This window comes from Dipodomys merriami, unplaced genomic scaffold, assembly GCF_024711535.1.
Source record: "Dipodomys merriami isolate MVZ:Mamm:240054 unplaced genomic scaffold, mDipMer1.0.p SCAF_123, whole genome shotgun sequence".
Lineage (NCBI taxonomy): Eukaryota > Metazoa > Chordata > Mammalia > Rodentia > Heteromyidae > Dipodomys > Dipodomys merriami.
This window is the reverse complement of record NW_027202527.1, coordinates 1937157-1955453: the sequence shown is the minus strand read 5'-3', so window position 1 is coordinate 1955453 and position 18297 is coordinate 1937157.

Genomic DNA, 18297 nt, shown 5'->3' with positions numbered 1-18297 from the left:
TGTCAAATGCTTTTTCTGCATCTATTGAGATAACCATGTGGTTCTTATTCTTGCTCCTGTTGATGTGATGAATAATATTAATTGATTTGCGTATATTGAACCAGCTTTGCATCCCTGAAATGAATCCTGTTTGATCATGGTGTATGATTTTTTGGATGAATTGTTGAAGTCGATTGGCCAAAATTTTGTTGAGAAGTTTTGCATCAATGTTCATCAAAGAAATGGGTCTATAGTTCTCTTTCTTTGATGAGTCCCTGCCTGGTTTTGGGATGAGGGTTATGATGGCTTCATAGAATGTGTTCGGTAGTGAGCTTTCTCTTTCAATTTCATTGAAGAGTTGGAGGAGTATTGGTGTGAGCTCTGCTTTGAAGGCCTTGTAAAATTCCGCTGTAAAACCATCTGGTCCTGGACTTTTCTTAGCTGGGAGGTCTCTTATTGCTGTTTCTATTTCAATGCTTGATATGGGCCTGTTAAGCTGGTTTAACTCATCTTGGTTTAGTTTTGGCATGTCAATATTTGCTAGGAAAAGGTCCATTTCTGTCAAGTTCTCAAACTTATTAGCATAAAGTTTTGAGAAGTATTCCCTTATAATGTTCTGAATCTTGGTTGTTGCCGTGGTGATGTTTCCATTCTCATCTCTGAGTTTATTAATTTGGGTGTGTTCTCTCCTTTTTCTGATAAGGTTTGCTAAGGGTCTGTCAATTTTGTTAACTTTTTCGAAGAACCAACTCTTTGTTTTGTTGATTCTTTCTATAGTTTTTTTGGATTCTAATTCATTTAATTCTGATTTAATTTTGATTATTTCTTTCCGTCTACTGGATTGGGGTTTATCTTGCTGCTCTTTTTAAAGGAGGTTTAGATGTGTCATTAAATTGTTAGTTTCCGATCTCTCCAATTTGTTGATGTAGGAGCTCAGAGCTATAAACTTGCCTCTCAGTACTGCCTTTGCTGTGTCCCAGAGGAGCTGGTGATTTGTGTGTTCATTTTTGTTGAATAGCATGAACATTTGAATTTCCTTTCTAATCTCTTCCATGACCCACTCATGATTCAGCAGTGTGTTGTTCAGCCTCCATGTGATACCGGACTTTATTTGGTGGCTTTTGGTGTTGAGTTCTAATTTTATTCCCTTGTGGTCAGAGAGAATGCAAGGTATAACTTCAATGTTTCTGAATTTAGACAAGTTTGCTTTGTGGCCTAAAATGTGGTCTATTTTAGAAAGCGTTCCATGTGCTGCTGAGAAGAACATGTATTCTGATGCTGCTGGGTGAAATGTTCGGTAAATGTCTGTTAAGTCTAATTGATCTATGCAGCTGTTTAGATCTGCGGTTTCTCTGTTGAGTTTTTACCGAGTTGATCTATCTAGTGGGGAGAGTGGTGTGTTAAAATCCCCAACAATTAATGTCTTTGGATCTATATGGGATTTGAGGGAAAGTAGTGTTTCTTTGATAAATTTGGGTGCTCCATTGTTTGGCGAATAGATATTTAGAATTGTAATATCCTCCTGAAGGAGAGATCCTTTAATTAGTATGTAGCGACCTTCTTTATCTCTTCTCATGAATTTTAATTTAAAGTCTATTTTATCTGATATTAGGATTGCAACTCCCGCCTGTTTATGAGGGCCGTTTGCTTGGTAGATTTTGTTCAAGCCCTTAACCTTGAAAATATGTTTGTTTTTACGGGCAAGATGTGACTCCTGCAGGCAGCAGATAGAAGGGTCTTGTTTTTTAATCCAACTAGACAGTCTATGTCGCTCAATTGGAGAGTTCAGTCCGTTAACGTTAAGAGATAGGACTGAGAGGTATTTGGGAGTTCCTGCCATGTTCTCCACCTTCTTGGGGGCTGTGAAAACTGGGTTCTTCCTAAGGTTCTTGGATTCTCAGTTTGGGTGCAGTTTCTTGGCCTTTGTTGCGTTCTTGTTGGTTTTCTATGTGTAGGATATCTTTAAGAATCTTTTGCAGGGCTGGTTTGGTGGAGATGTGTTGTTTCAATTTTTCTTTGCTATGGAAGGTTTTTATTTGGCCTTCAGTTATGAAGGAGAGTTTAGCTGGGTACAGTATTCTTGGTTGATAGTTGTTTGTTTTTAGGGCATGGCATACGTCATTCCAGGCTCTTCTTGCTTTGATTGTCTCTGCTGAGAAATCTGAGGTAATTCTAATTGGTTTCCCTTTATAGGTGATTAACCTTTTCTCCTTGACAGCTTTAAGGATCTTTTCCTTGGTCTGGGTTGATCCTGTGTGGATTATAATATGACGGTGCGATGTCCTATTCTGGTCTGGTCTATTTGGGGTTCTAAAAGCTTCTTGTATCTGAATAGGCCTATCTTTTTGTATGTTTGGGAAGTTCTCTGCTAGGATCCTGTTAAACAAATTTCCTAGACCATTAACTTCTGTTTCTAGGTGCTCCTCTACACCCATTATCCTTAGGTTGGGCCTTCTGATGGTGTCTTCCAGGTGTTGGATAGACCTATCATATTTCTTGGACTTGTCTTGGATGGTTGTATGTTCTTTCTCTATAATATCTAGGCTGTCTTCAATCCCTGAGATTCGATCTTCTGCATGGTCTAACCTGCTGTCAAGACTCTCTACTTTGTTTTTTATCTCTTTTCCTTCTAATTGGTCAGCTTTGATGGCTTCAAGTTCTTTGTTGAAGCTCTGTTTTAGGTCTTGTATGAATTTCTTTACTTCCTTAATTTGGTGTTCAGTGTTTGTTCTCAAATCACTTAGTTGATTGGTTATGGTTTCTTTGGACTCCCATTCCTTCTGTTGGGTTCCATTCAGCATTCCCTTTGTGGTCTCCCTGACTTCCTTCAGCTCTTTGTTAATGGATTCCATGAATGCCTTTAGTGATCTTTGTGTATACTCTACCTGGTCTCTTAATTCGTGAATTACTCTTTGATTAGTTTCCTCCCTTCTGTGGGATTCCTGCAGTTCTCTTTGAGTGTTCTCTGCCTGCTCACGCCATTCCTCCCTTTCTCTTTGAGTATTCTCAAGTTGTTCACGCAAATCCTGTATCAGTTTTTGAGAAGCTTCCTCACGCTTATGATATTCCTGTATAAACTTCTGGGATGCCTCCTCTCTCTCCCTATCACGCTCATACAGAGTCCTTTGTACATTGTCAAACTTCTCATTTATCATGTTTGCTATTAGTGTTTGTAGAGCTATTTGGGAACTCTCCTCTGGATTATTCTTTATCTGTTCTAATCCCTGATTATCAAGGTTGGGAATTGAGATACCCGAATTTGCCATTTTTCTTGTGTTTTTCCGGCTTACTCGGCCCATTTGAGATAAAGATTGCACCAGTTTTGTGCTAGAACACTATCTTAAGGCAACCATCAACCAAAGTTTGCATTTGTACAGTCAGTAGTCTACAGATACAATCTAGTTCAACAGATACATCTATTCAACATTAAACGACTATATGTTAAAGGACTTGGAACCTCAGAAAAGAATTGGAAAACCAGAAATTATTAGGATTAGGGAGAGATGTGGGTAAAAAATAGGAATAGATTGGTGTGGGGAGGCACAGGGAGAGTTAACTATGTTCTAATCACAGTGCAGGAAATGGGTTGGGTAGGATGCAAGTAGAGAGAGAGAGAAAAAGAAGAGATGGAAAGGGGAATAAAGAGAGACCAGAAAAAGAATAGAGACGTAAAAATTAATGTTATTATAGAGGTTCAAAGACCGTCTATTTAGAGAGGAATGTGAATATGTTCAGAGAAGGGGTGGGACATAGAGGAGATGTGAAAAGCTTTAAGGATGGGAAAGGGAGAAGAAAAGATCAGAAGTTCAGTAGAGCTAGATAAAAAACAAAAAGATAATTAAGAAAGAAAGAAAAAGAGAAAGAAGACAAGAAAAGAAAGGAAAACTCTCATTCACGTATCCCTAAAATAAAAATTATAAGATGAGAAAAAAAAAGTTACTGGAAAACAATTATTTTTTCAGAAGAGGCAAAAATTAAAGATTAATAAAAGTTTTAGAAGGGAAAAAATTTATATATATATATATATATATATATATATATATGGTAACAAAAAACAAAAAACAAGCAAAAAAAAGAAAAGAAGAAGAAAAAAAGAAAAAAAAGTCTTTTGATTTTTTTGGGGGGGGGGAGGAGTGGGAAGAATCCTGTATCTCCCTTTTGTCTGCAACCAGTCTCTTGTTGGAGTCTCTGGTCAGCTTGAGGTCCTGTGGCTTGATTGGTTTCTTAAGTCGGTTGGTTGGAAGAGGCAGAAAAATGCTCTGCTTTACCCAAGATTTTGAGATCCCCCTCCCAGGTTAGTTTTCTGGGAGGGTGGTCTGCTTTGAGAGTCACAAAAGAGGGGGATGTGGTGATGAGGCTAGGTTCTGGGTAGAGTTGAGGCCTTTCAACAAACAGTAGCTCTTCCCTGGGGCTATTTTGTGATAAAGCTCACAGGGCCCAGCCTGGAGCCATTCTCAGGGTTTCTGTTTTTCAATTGATTGTGGTGGCTGCTAGAGGGAGGGGCAGCCTCTGGCTCTGGTTACCCAGTGAGGCAAGGCACTCCGATGGCTGGCGCCTGAGCTGGGTGACTTTTCCCTGGATGGAGCTGAGTCTGGCAGGTCACTTCGCCGTTAAGTTCTTGTGACCTGCTAAATGACTCATTTAATTCCAAGGCCTGAGCTGGAGCTAGCAGCTCCTCCGAGCTTTGTCGGTATCCAAGATGGAGATCACCGGTGCTGGGGGGGGAGGGGTGGCCTTCCCTCCTCTGCTCCCTGAGGAGTGAGGACGTCGGGCTTGTACTCACGCCGAGTCTTGGATCCTGGGTCGTCTCTGGTCTGCAAACAGCAGGATGAAGATGTTCGTTCCTTGTCGGTTCTTGTTGGTGTTGAGTAGAATCCGCTCGTCTGCTGTGTCTGGCTCCTTCGTCCCGGACTCTCTGTGTCTCAGGTATGACTCCGCGGGGGTGGTAGCCGCCGCGACCCCGCCGCCGGAGCGGCAGCTGATGCGTTTCCTTGGCTTCCCCTCTCTTGTCTAACTCTTTGTCCTGTGATGGCACACTTGTGTGATTCTCTGGCTTAGGACTGTTCACTGGAACTCTAAAACTACTTTCTATGCAAGAGCTTGTTCAGATTCCAGCTTCTCCTCCGCCATCTTCCCGGAACTCCCCGGAAAGTATTTTTTGACAATTCCTCCCTCCCTGATTTTCCCTCCCATCCTCCTACACAGGTTGTGTAGTTTATTTATCTGTTGTCTGGTGAGTATCTGCATTTGTATTCATATTTAATGTAGTGTTTTTATCTCACCATTTCTGTGCCCCTATACCCCCTCAAAGACAGATGAAGGAAAAAACAAGACAAAAGGAAAACAAAAAGAACAACAAAGAAAGGAACTTTTTTTTTCATTTCCTAGAGTTCATTTCCGAGTATCCTTCTGTGGTCTCACTGCTTGTGATGCCTAGTGATTAAAGAATTTTAAAAATAATTTACGCTAATTTGGAATTGAAGGAAACCATCTGGAATGATACAGAAACCACTAAAATGAAACAATGTAAATTTAGCTTACATAAAATTCAATGTTATAACAGTAAAGATTTTTCTTTATGTTAAGAAAGAAAATCTGTGTAGAATCATGTATAGATTAGAAGGTTTAAGGATGTAGACATAACATAGAGATGCAAAGCAATTTTACGTAATACCTCACAGACCTACCATCTGAAGTTCATAGCAAATTCTAAACTTCACAATGAATTGATCCATTTTAACTTATAAAACAAAGCTATCCTGAGAGAATGTAACAAAATGAAGAATTCAACCACCTTTGTGCTAAAAATATGAAGTAAACTATAATAATTGGCACTCACTGAGTGCCAATTATTGAGATAAATAGATTTACACAGTGGAATAGAGTAACCAAAAATAAGTCTTAATATACACTGAGATGATATTCCAACCACACTGTACACATCATTGTATTAGAATATGACAACCCTATTGAATATGTTATGATGTTAGATTGAATAGCCAAAATTTTAAAAATAAGTAAAATAGGATTTCCCATTGACTTTAAAAGTAAGTCCACAATGAATCTGAGCCTTATACCCACAGAAGAAGACATGAATTATCTCAAAGAGCTTCAATGGGTTTTTAGAAAAGCCCAGTATGCTGGTAGTTAATTTGTATAAGCTCAGCACATAGAGGGTGAGGCAGGACAATCTAGAGTTCAAGGCCAGAATGAAGTCACATTCCAGACCCTGACCTCTAAAAAGCAATATAGTTGTAGTGGAAACTCGGCTAACAGTCAAAATAAAATGACCCAATGTCAAAGATCATGCATTGAACACATGCCTGAAATCCACCTAGCTACTCAGGAGTCTATCTCAAGCTACCACTGGAAAATGAAATTGGTGAAATCTTCTCTCAAATAACAAACTACAAATAGTGGTTCATACCCACTAACTAAGGTATATGAAAGGGTGGTAAGAAGGCCATCGGCAGAGATTATAGGCAGAAGCAAGCCCATAATTTGTTTTCAAATAAGCAAATTAAAAAAAAAACAACAACAAACTAAAGGAAGAAAGACTGGAAGTGTTACGTGAGTGGTAAAACTCCTGTCAAGCAATTGCCTTGAGGGCAAACATCAGAAATAGGGAAAATGAAAAAAATCAAACAAGAACTGATTGCAGGAAATACTCTGATAGTGATCAGATGGAGGTAAGGAATGCAATATTTACTATGCTGTTTTGAAAAGGAAGAGAAAATGGGAAAATGATTTGAGTAATAACATGAAAAAATGGTTCAAACTATATTCTAACTGTGCACCTTAGCAATGATTTTTATAAAAATCAGACATGAATTTTTGAGCTTAAAATGTCAGTGTGCTGCAGTCCAGCAGCAGCACAAACAGGGGCTCTCAAGGGCCAAGGAGATGGGGAGAAGGCTGAAGGCACAACTCTGTTTATTCCAGCAAAAGCCTCGGCTATCTACACTTTCTATGTTTTTCAAATGCTTGCCTCACATTATTTTAGGACTTGCTGTGCCAATAAGTGCAGACAGTACACATCTTTCCTCATTCTATTTCAATCAAACTTTGTCCACCATATTCCTTCAGATAAGCCCTCAGGCCCAGAAGCTGAAAGGAACATGTCCTCAAACAAAAGAGCAAGCAAATACTTGCATCCCTGAGAGTTGGTGTCAATGGCCATGGAGCCTATGCCTACACATTACCAGCAGGAGGCACCTCAGCTTCTGCAACACAGGTCCACACAGCAGGGCACACTGCTCAATCACATGCAGTCATACCAGCTAACATAGGTACAAAAAGGGGTCTCAGATCTCCAAGAGATACACAGGACCTAACAAGCCCAAGGTCTCTACCTTAGGATGCTCACATGGGCCAGTAGGCTCCCAGGCTCCAAAAGGCGCAAGTGCACCAGTATGTGCAGACTCATTGCACCAGCTGACACACATGTACCAAGAGCACCCCCACCTACATAAACAGGCATACATGCAGGACATGCAAATCATTAGGTGCAGCAGCAGGCAGCACAGCAGAAGGCCCATGCTCACTAGCTGGCACAGCACACACACAGACATGCACTGGGAAATGCAGGCTTACCAGAAGGCCCCCATGCACTGGCATGTGCTGGCACACACACACACAGATGCACACCTAACCTGATGTCCAGGCACACTAGGTGGCCCACTCGCCTACACTCCCTCCACCAAATCCCAAGGTCATCAGCAAACCTTTGCCTTCCGATTAACTCAAGAACAACAGCATGCTACCTGCACCAGTGTGGTTACCTGCACCAGTGTGTTCAATATACACAAAGGCAAAGGCACTGTTGGCTAGGAAGCACAACATACTAAACAAAGCCTATGAGGTCTATGGTGAATAGATCCCTCTGGCCAAAAGTGCTGCTAGGTTCATACCTGCTCCATTCTGGGGACACTGGGAAACCAGCAGAGAATGCGGCTGGAATTGGAGCATATTCTGAAGGAGCACAAAAATCAGAGCACAGGCCAACACAAACTAAGTGAAAAGGAAACATCAAATGTATGTGCATGTGTACAAAATGCCCATTCCCACCAGCATGCTCATGCATGCCTGCACAGTGACATGTACCAGAAAAGGATCACCCCCCACCCAGGTTAGTAATGCCCACCTGCAGGCTCACACACAGCACCTGTAGTTTTTGTGGAATGAAGAGGCTCCAGAATAGCAAGGAAATTCACATGCACCAGTTGAACCAGCAGGCACACTCACAGCAAGAACCCCACCTGCACTAGCAGTCCCACATTTACCTATTTACCTAAACTCACTGGCAGGCACCCAGTGTACAATGTCATGGATTCTGTTTGGCAGGAAGCATACCACTAGGAATCCAGACAGTGAACACAGACAGAGAGAACACATCCACCCCATCACATTCCTGCCCCAGTGGGGACACAGAGGGGGCACAACAGCAGAGCAATACACAAAGGCATGGATTGAGGACTAAGGAGTAAATTGGCTACACCTTGCCCATGGTTCCTTGCTCTAAGAAGAGCAAATCCCAAGGAACCTGGGCTTCTGTGCTCAGCAGGCACACAGACCTCCTCATATCCTCTGGAGGGATGTACAATCCTTCCTCCCCAGGCAGCCCACCACTTCTTAAGGGGAGGCTTGGAGGATAGCCCCAGGGGCATAGTATCAGGGAGTGCCTTTCCTTGTCAGGCTAGCTTCAATCACCAATCTTAAGGACAAGGTTTCCTCAGGAGCTAGAATTACAGTCTAGACTCGCTAATAACTGGTTCCCTTTAAGCTTTGCTTCTAATGGGAATGAAGGGGAACTAGGTGCCGTCTGCAGTATGGTACTGAGACAGAATGGAGCGGAAAAATCGAATTCCCTCTGGTGATGCTGAACTAGTTCTGCACCCAGCCCCCAACCTCAGAGAAAGCAGACTTCTTGAAGCAGCAGACTTCTTGGAGGCACAGGACTTGCATCCAGTCCCCAGCCCTCAGGAAGGCGGGCATCCTGGAGGCTTTGGTTCCTTTAGGCTCTCTGGGTGAAACAGCGGGTGGTGAGGACCCAGGGGGGAGACTGAATGGCAAGTAGAGGGGAATGCATGCTGGCAGGACTCCTCAGGAAGAGGTAATCATGACACAACCCTGTGGGGAGGGTGGCCCTCAATGGGAGGGCAGGGGGGTAGAGAGGGTGCTTGGGAGTGGGGGAGAGGGTACTGGTAGCAGAAGGGATGCTCTGCCTTGGAGAGGGAAGGGAGAAGGTGTCCTGGATAGTGCAAGGGGGAGGAGAAGGGGGGAGGGAGGAAGGGTCCTGGTAGCCGAAAGGGGCTGTAGCTGAAGGGAACAGCAAGATTGCTGTGCAGAGCCAGACTGAACTTTTATGTCCTGTCCATGCTCATGGCTCCATAAGACTAACTCCAATACCTGCCTTAATTCCATCTTCCTAAATCTTGATTTTTCCAAAGATCATCCACCAATGCCTGTGCATAATTTTGGTTGTGGTTAATGATTCCTGCAGAGGTTTCTTATCTAGTCCTTACCTGGTAGTGAGGAAGGGGTGGTAGGAAACAGTTCTTACCTCAATGGAACAGGAAACTAAAGAGAGTGTAAGTCCAGAACTCAGTAGGCATGTCTTAGACATTGTTCTGTAAAACTAAAGCAAGTTTAAATAGTGTAGTGTGTTTTACAGTACATCTGGACTTTTGGTGGAATATGATGGAGCATCAAAGTGTATCCAAATTCATTGATAAACCTGTTCTTCAAAGATACTACTACATGTAGCATCTGAATGAGGAAATAAGTGAGCCAGTGCTGTAAGAGCCAGAGAAGTGTGTGTGTTTGTAATCACTCTTCCATATGTTGGTCATAGGCTCTGCCTCTAGCATTCAAGGAGAGGCAGGAGGCATGTTTTGTGCTGAGGTTCAGCGTTGGAACACATTACCCTCTCTCAGAGGCCAAGATTGAGGAGTATGAAGACAGAAAAGAAACCAGTTAAATTGTAGGCCTATTATTGTTAAACGGGAATTGAGGATTGCTCAAAGATTCCACATAGTAGTAGTCTATGCTGAATGACTTACATGAACTTATTCCAATTGACCACAACCTGTGTATTTGGAAGAATTAAAGGAAATGAAAGCAATATATACTATTTTCCTTTTGACACAAATAGATGAATTCATAGATGGAAGCACTGTCATCCTGTGATAATGCTTTTCTCTGAATAGGATTCCTAGGAAGTCTTTCAAGGACTAAGTATATAAGGACCCAGAGAGAATAGGGAAGAGGTTTCAGGGGGAAAAAATGGAGTATTCCCTTTTGAAAGGAAGGGAGGTAACAATTACATTATGTTAAACAAAAGGAGACAAAAGAGCAATTACTGAATGGAAATGCCTTTGTATTTTCTGGGTGAGGCAAGCTGTGTAATATTGTAAACAGATGGGAGTGTTAGGATGATAAGAAGTTGGAGAAAGCAAATTACACCACAGTAAGTCAATTCAACCACATGTTCTCTGTCTAGATGGGCACAGATACAGACATGTTTTGGTCTACCCTCTATTGTTATATAGTATATGGTTTTCCAGAACTTTGTGTTCGAGGTAGGCACCCAAAAGTAAATGGAGTTCCAGTGTCTCCATTCCTTTTCACCTGAATTTCCCAACAAAGATGTCTTCTCCCAAGGGAAGTATCTAGATCTCTTGCATTTTCTAGGATTTTTAGTACCACATTGAGAAGATGGCTAGTGCATAGGAAACAACTGAAGCTTTCAGAGTATTTGTGACAAGTTCTAGGAGGATATGACTATTGCCATGGTGGTCTTTCTTGACTCAGTGGAAGACTGTGACTGGACAGGGCAGTAAGAATCTGCTTCAGATGGCAAAGAGAAGTTTCCATGTCTGACCCAGAATTTCTCTGTCACTCTCAGGCTTGTTATGTCCAATATAAGCCTCCAGGCTGCCAAGAGAAAGATGGCAAGAACCCTTGAACTCACAACTCTCAGAGAATAATTCTGCTCGCTCAAGACCAAGAGGTGGGCTGCAATCACTATCAGTTCCCTCATTAGCAACCTCCTGCTCAGTTATAATTTGTGTTCAGTTACTATGTGTGTCCATGCCTCCACATACACACAACTCATTCTATCCCAGCATGTTTCTTCAAGCCACTCCATCCTACATTCAGGAGTCCTTTCAAGCTGTGTTGTTATAGTACCTCTTCCCTATGCTATTCAGACTTATGTTCCAACATGAGGCATCACATCAGTGTGTGTTCTTTGGGAAGCACTGCATGGGACATGTCAGAAGTGGATTTGCTCACCATTAGATCTCTAGTGGATATATTTCTGAGAGATAAATGGGTTGGCAAAAGCTAGGAAAATGTCATCCTGGGCCTTACCTCTTTCAAGTGCTAAGGTGCCTGGGATAGTTGAGATGTGAAAATACTTTGAGTGAAGCATCAGAGATGCACTCATAATACATAATCCCAGGTGTTTATGTGATGCAAAACTGAACCATTTGTTGAATACTTCCTCCTTTAGAATATCAGAGCTTCTACATCATCGAGTTAGGAGTGCCTTCTCCATTCATGAGCATTCAGACTCACTCTCTTACCCGTATTGTGGCCATTGTGTCAGGGTCAGGGTCTTTTCCCAAGCTTAAAACACATGGTGTGACAGTTTCCTTTTCCTATGGAGTATATTTTGCTATCTATGCTGATACCATTGTCCCTACTATAGATCATCTCTCTGAGGCAGATCAGACCCTGTCAATCTCTACAATTAAGCTCAAGTCATTTCTCTCTGTTTTACTGCACCTGCCACTCTATAGTTCAGTATATGAATTAGATGAACTTCATATAGCTCATTTCACAAGTGATAGTGCCAAAAGTCAAAAGACTCCAGGGATTTAGTTTAATTCTCATTGTCACTCACGTACAAATATTCTCTCTGCCAGACTGTTGTTAGCAACCCTTCTTGCCGTGTTCCTGAGAAATGCATAGATTAGACGATACTGAAAAAGGATTCTTTGAGGGTAACAGAAGATAGTCCCACACAGGAGAACACGCAGAGATGTGGAGAATCTTCTCTGGCCCCCACCAGGTCACACTGGGCTACCATACCAGAGAGACTATCTGACGCTCTCCAGTGATAGCTCAGAATGCTGGAAACGATGCCATCTTCTGAGAATCTTGCCCATTGTGGAATTCTTAACATTCCCAGCTCTCCACAAGCTCCTCCCTTCTTCTTTCCAAGAAACCTTTCATAGCTGCTTACTCTCACCTGAGCCACCATTCAAGGACACAGCTTTGGTCCAAAATCTAGGGATGGACCTTCTGTGATCAAGGAGCAACCTTTTGCTGTTGTCCACTTCAGCCAGGCCTGTGCTTGGCTAGCAAGTTCAGCTGGGATTGGAGGAATGGCAGCTTCTCCATGGGGAAGTGAAGATAAAGTGCTACAGGGACACTAGAGGCCTATTGGGAGCTAATGATTCAGTGCAGGCAGTATGGGTATATGATGTGTGTGTAGAAAGCCTTATTGCAAGAGGAAAACTGCTTGTTTGTGTGTTTGCATTATTGCATAAAGACTCAAGATTCTGGTTGACATTACATCGTGATCCTGTCAAAACACAGCATGTTTGCTTGTATATACTTATCTTACTGCTTTCTGATATTATTACCCGCACTTTGGAATGTGTCCTTTGATCTGTAACCAAAACTGTCCCAAACTACCCAGTACTCTCATGTCCAGTAACAGTAAAGGGCAGAGGAGTTTCTGAATTTTTTTTATCCTATCTGTTGCTTAAAATATCCTGGCTTTCATAGAAACATGAATATCTATCTATCTATCTATCTATGTATCTCTCTATATGTGTGTTTATATGTACATATATACACATCTACACAATCATTATGAATATATCTGTGGCATGGGGCTGTTAAGTGGTGCCCAGGATGCCAGGAAAGTCCAATGTCAGAACTGTGAGTGAAGGTGTCCAGACTAATTATTCATAGATAAAATCCAGCAGCATTTGCTCGGGGTAGCTGCTGAAATGACTAGCTACAGTTAGGAGTTTCTTCTAAAATAGGATAATTGCCTTCCAATTAACAAAATATTTCTTGAAGAACATTGAAGCAACTTTTAAAGGCTCACAATGTTAAGAAAGTTCAGCAAATTGTTCTAATTCAGTGCATGTGTCTTTGGTTTCTGAACAGAGGAACTTCAGATGAGAAAGTATGGAAGAGGGTAGACAGGTGCTTAAATCACACCAAAGGCAAGAATTTGTTCCTTTATCATTAACATGACATAATGATTGGTAGGCATCACACTTTTTCCAGTCAGTTTGCCCAGATTACCACTTGGGCAATTTCAAAAGTAATAATTGAAAAGGAGGATGCTTTTAATTTCCCTCCTCTGTCTCCATCAGAGGTGGATACACAAAAGGAGAAGGAAACTACATCACCTCCCCCACTGGGGCCACCTCTGCCTCGTTATGTTGCACTTGTGATGGCTAGTTTGTTTGCAAACATCCTTGGATGAATTCTAGACCTTTGCAATGTTTGTGCAGCATAGATAACTCAGTCATGAGTTTCTTCCTTTTCAGGTTTTTAAGGAATTAGAAGAATGGTTTCAGAATATGGGTGAAAAAGTCTTTTTACCAGTGTTGTAATTTAGGCTATTGCCGATGGCTATGCCCTTGGGAGCAGAAGACACTAACCCAAACTATATTAACTACTGATCAATATGGTGTATGCAATTTAGAACCCCAACAATGTGCTGACATGGGAGTAGATAATCAAAATAATGGAATGCTGATAGTTATAGATTTGCTGCTAGGGCAGGGTGCTTATGTTGAGCCACTGGACAAGCTCAAGAAGATCAGGGCCTATTTACACATTGATCCCCTGCTGGCTACCAAAACCTGTCTAGAATTCCTGCTAGCTGCAGAAAGAAAAGGTGTTTTGCACATTTACCCTGTCAAAAGGGTAAATAAAGATTTTATTGAGGTCATGGAATAGCCCCCTCAAACAATTCAAACACCAGAAAGAAACTCTTGAGGTGGCTGATATTCTGTTATTGCTTAACTGGTGAAAATGTTAATGCTGATGGTCAACAAGGTATAAAATTCATTAGAGCTACTGCACATTGTGCTGCTGAGCTGATTGAGGCATGTCAAATGTAGGGACAGACATACCTACAGCTAAAATACTGGATACAGGTTTATAACCTCTTCTAACAAATGTCTTAAGTGAATCACTAAGGTCAGTTTTAAAAGGGATGCACCAAGAGTCAGGTACTAAAATGTTCCTCAAACACACTGCCATAAATGTGTGAAGGTAAAACTGTGGGTAAATCTGTCAATCCAGGTTTGAAAAGCATGGGAATCCATGCCTGGAATCTATAACAAAAGGTGCAAGTTCCTGTATCCTGGTCAATACAGGAAGCCAGAAAGAGAACAACATACCATTCAGACAACAGCAAGGGTCCTGAGACCAGGTCCGTGAAGGGTCATTGAATCAGCCCTGCAATAAGCAGCAACAACTGCTTTGACTCCTTCATGGTCATAGAACTAGCCTTAAAGGAGCAGGATTGCACCAATGTTACCTTAACAGGAGTATAGGGACCTATTCCTGAAGGCATGATGAGACTGGTTCTAGGAAGATCTAATATGGGAATTAAAATTTGTGAAATCATACTTGTAGTCATTGACTCAGATGATATGGGAGAGCTAACATACCTCTGGCTTTCATTTTATCCCAGCAATAATTTAACATAGGCCCGTGCCTGCTGCTACCACGTTTTATTTTGGGGTCATTAAATATCGAATGGGGCCTCATGGACAGCAAGACCTATGTTGCCTCTCTTCTATAGAAAAAACAAGCCTCTTCAGTTCAGTTCAGGCCTTTCCCTGGCTTGTTTCACAGACACCTGATGTTGCTGTTACTGCTAATCATGAGTGGCCATTGGAATGGCAAACAAGGATGGCATTTAACTCAGTGACTTGGAATGGCAAAGAAGGATGGAATTTAACTCAGTGAATAGAGGAACTAGGGCAAAAATGTGCCCACTGAGTACCAAAGAATAAGGATGCGTTGGCCGTGAAAAAACAGGTGTGTTGTTCAGTCTCACATTTGAACCATACCAATTAACCTGAGGAAATTTATCTACTGAGTCAGTGGGTATGCATATTCAGATTCAGCCTTTTTATTTAGGAGTCACTGTTGTTATACCTATATTTAATCAGTTGTATGGAGACACTAGTTGGGGTTGAGCTTTGAAAGGGGAGAAATTATTAGCTCAATTGCTTGGCCCTCTACTATCCCATGGTATTCACCAATTTTTGTCACGTCCCACAAATCAGGGAAATGAGGGCTTTTACATGATGTAAGGCAAATAATTGTTATGCTTTGGTACACTTATACAAGGATTAGGTAAACCCAGTATAAAGTTGTACCTCATCCTTCTATGATTCTTGAAAATTGTCATCTCATAGTGATGGGCCCTAAGGATGGCTCTTGTGCTATACCATTAACTCATAACGACAAAGAAAAGTTTGCTTTTCCTTTGCCCATCACCAATAATGGATGCCTAATAAGAGGTACCAGGGGAAGGTTTCAGTACACCAAGGGAGGTTAAATAGCCCTTTTGTGCATCCATATAAAGCATTTCAAGGTTTGAGGCATTCTAAGGAAAAAAATTCTCTCATATATAATTATATGTATGACATCTTAAGAGCTGCCCCTTCCTCAGTGCTTTTTAGCAGAAGTCTGTAATGTATATTCCCTTTCCTCTATTAGAATAGGACTGTCTCTATCTCCAAAAAAGTGCATATGACTGAGACCTGGAAATACCTGGGATTCTTAGCTTAACAATGACCAATGGTCTCACTAAAAATAAATTTAGAATCAGGTCAGGTAAGACCTCTGTATGACACACAAAAGGTACTGGGTAACCTAAATTGGATAGATAAGCCCTGCATGATGGTATTGCTTAAACTAGTCAACTCAACAATTGATATACTTAAAAGGCAATCCTAACATAAATACCCCACACACATGGATCAGTGAAACAGAACAGAAGCTACTAAAATTTCCCTATGCTAGGCAGTTTAATGGAGAGACAAGATGATCTCCAGGTTTATTTGTTTTCTCCAATTAACAGCACCCTAACACCTTATAAGTCAGCTAGGCCCACTGTTATATTACCTACCTAGAGTTTATGTTTCTACCCTTGGATCCAAAAAGGATTGTTGCTCCCAGATTGTAATAACAAATCTTCTTTAATTAACATAAGAGAAGAATACATACTCAGGCGCTTATAGGTTATGAGCCTGACAACATTTGTCTTCCTGTATCTTTGAGAACCATTGTCAACAACTGATGTTTCACTCAGAAGAATTTCAAGTTGCCTTAGCAGACTACACAGAAAATATATATTAGCAGACTACACAGAAAATGTATACCTGCTGCTGTCTACTGACAAGTTTCTTCACACATTGCCTCTATTTCATTTCTCTGCCTCAAAAAGGGACTCATAAGCTAATGGCCCTATACATCACTGTCTTTATTGGTAGTTTTGATAAAAACAGCCTGCACACTGGAAAAAGGAATGAACTTACTTATTTGAGGATGCAAGTCTGCTGAGGGAGCAGAATTGACAGCTGCCATATGGCTCTAAGGCATTGTTCTTCTCAGGCAATAATTCTAGAATATGAGTCACAGTAGGTTTGTTTAACAATACAAAGTAAGGAACAAGCATAAATCAAGGAACCATATAGTCAAGGGGATGTTACTGTTTCTTACTTTATAAACATTAGTAAATTAAAGCATACATCTTGCTTTAATTACCCACAGTTGCTCCCATTTCCTCCTTTCAGGACCTCTAACAGAAGACAGTCAGCCTTTCAACACGCCCAGCTTTCAATTTTTTTTTCATCAAAATTACAGAGCACCATAAAAAAAAAAGTGCTTAATCTCACCAAAATCCAAGAAATACTTAACGGCATGCTCAGATTGTCAGTGACCTGTAGATATCCCTAAATTACTAGGAGTCAATCTTAGAGTATAACTTGACTGTTGAATTTGGTATGTCTCCCAATTGGGCAACAAAAGAACATCAGATTTCCAATGACCTTTGTTTTGTTGTCATTGTTTCCTCCAATCACAGTGTTGAAACAACAAATATGCCTATCCCATTATTCATATGGGAATGCCACAATACTTCAAAACTGAAAATGGACCCTATTAGACCTCTCATAATTTTCAGTAGTGGCAATTTCAGCATAACTGTGTTATCTCTTTTACCCCCCCCCCAAGGTCAAACATTTGTAGAATGTGCTTGTCATACCTTTAAAAATATTTGTAAACAGAAAAGGAAGATAAGGCAACATCTGCTAGAGATCAGTTATTTAACATTATATTTGTTACAACATTTTTAAATTGTGATCAATATGTGTGTTTGCCTATACTGAAATGCTGAAAGGCATTTTGAAGCACCACTTTCTTTCTTTCTTTTTTCCCCTCTTTGGTCATGGGGCTTGAACTCTGGGCCTGGGCACTCTGCTATTTAAGCCACTGTGCCACCTCCGGTTTTCTGATGTTTAACTGGAGATGGGAACTTCATGGACTTTATTGCCTTGGATAGCTTTCAACCTAGATCCTCACTACTCAGCCTCCTGAGTAGCTAGGCGTGATTACAGGCGTGAGCTAGTGTCACCTGGCTAAGCACTGCTTTCTTTACAGAACATAGACCTGAGGTATTGGCAAAAGACCTTCAGAAGGATAAGCTCTGGACAAGACCTTCTATATTTTTACTACTGTGGGAGGAGGCATGGTTGTGTTCTTTGTCCTACAGGATACAGTTGCCTCCTGCTCACTCTTCTGACAATCTCATGAGTTGGAAAGACCTCTGCCACAGATGGCAAAGATGACCTTGCAAGATCCTGAACTGAAACATCACCAGTGATGCTTCTGGCAACTAAAGTGGTCCCAGGTATGATGAGCTGCAGGCAACTGAAATAGTGGAAATAGAAAGCAGAAAAAATGATGTGGAGAGTAGGAACAGTCTGGATGCCTAAAAAGCAGTTTTTCAGCTTAGCGAGCTAGTAGAGTTGTCAGATATTAAACAACTCTACTCAAGAAGATTGCATGTTGTGTTATTGCTACTTACATTTATGCCAGAATTCTGGCACAGGAAATATGCTGTGCCAGTATGCAAGAATGACTTTATTCACACTACTGCCATTTCCAATAGTGATACCCAACTGTGTCCCTGTAGAACCCTTATTTAGAGCAATTGACTAGTGGCAACTACATGAACCACAATATTTGTGTCTTTCTCAATAC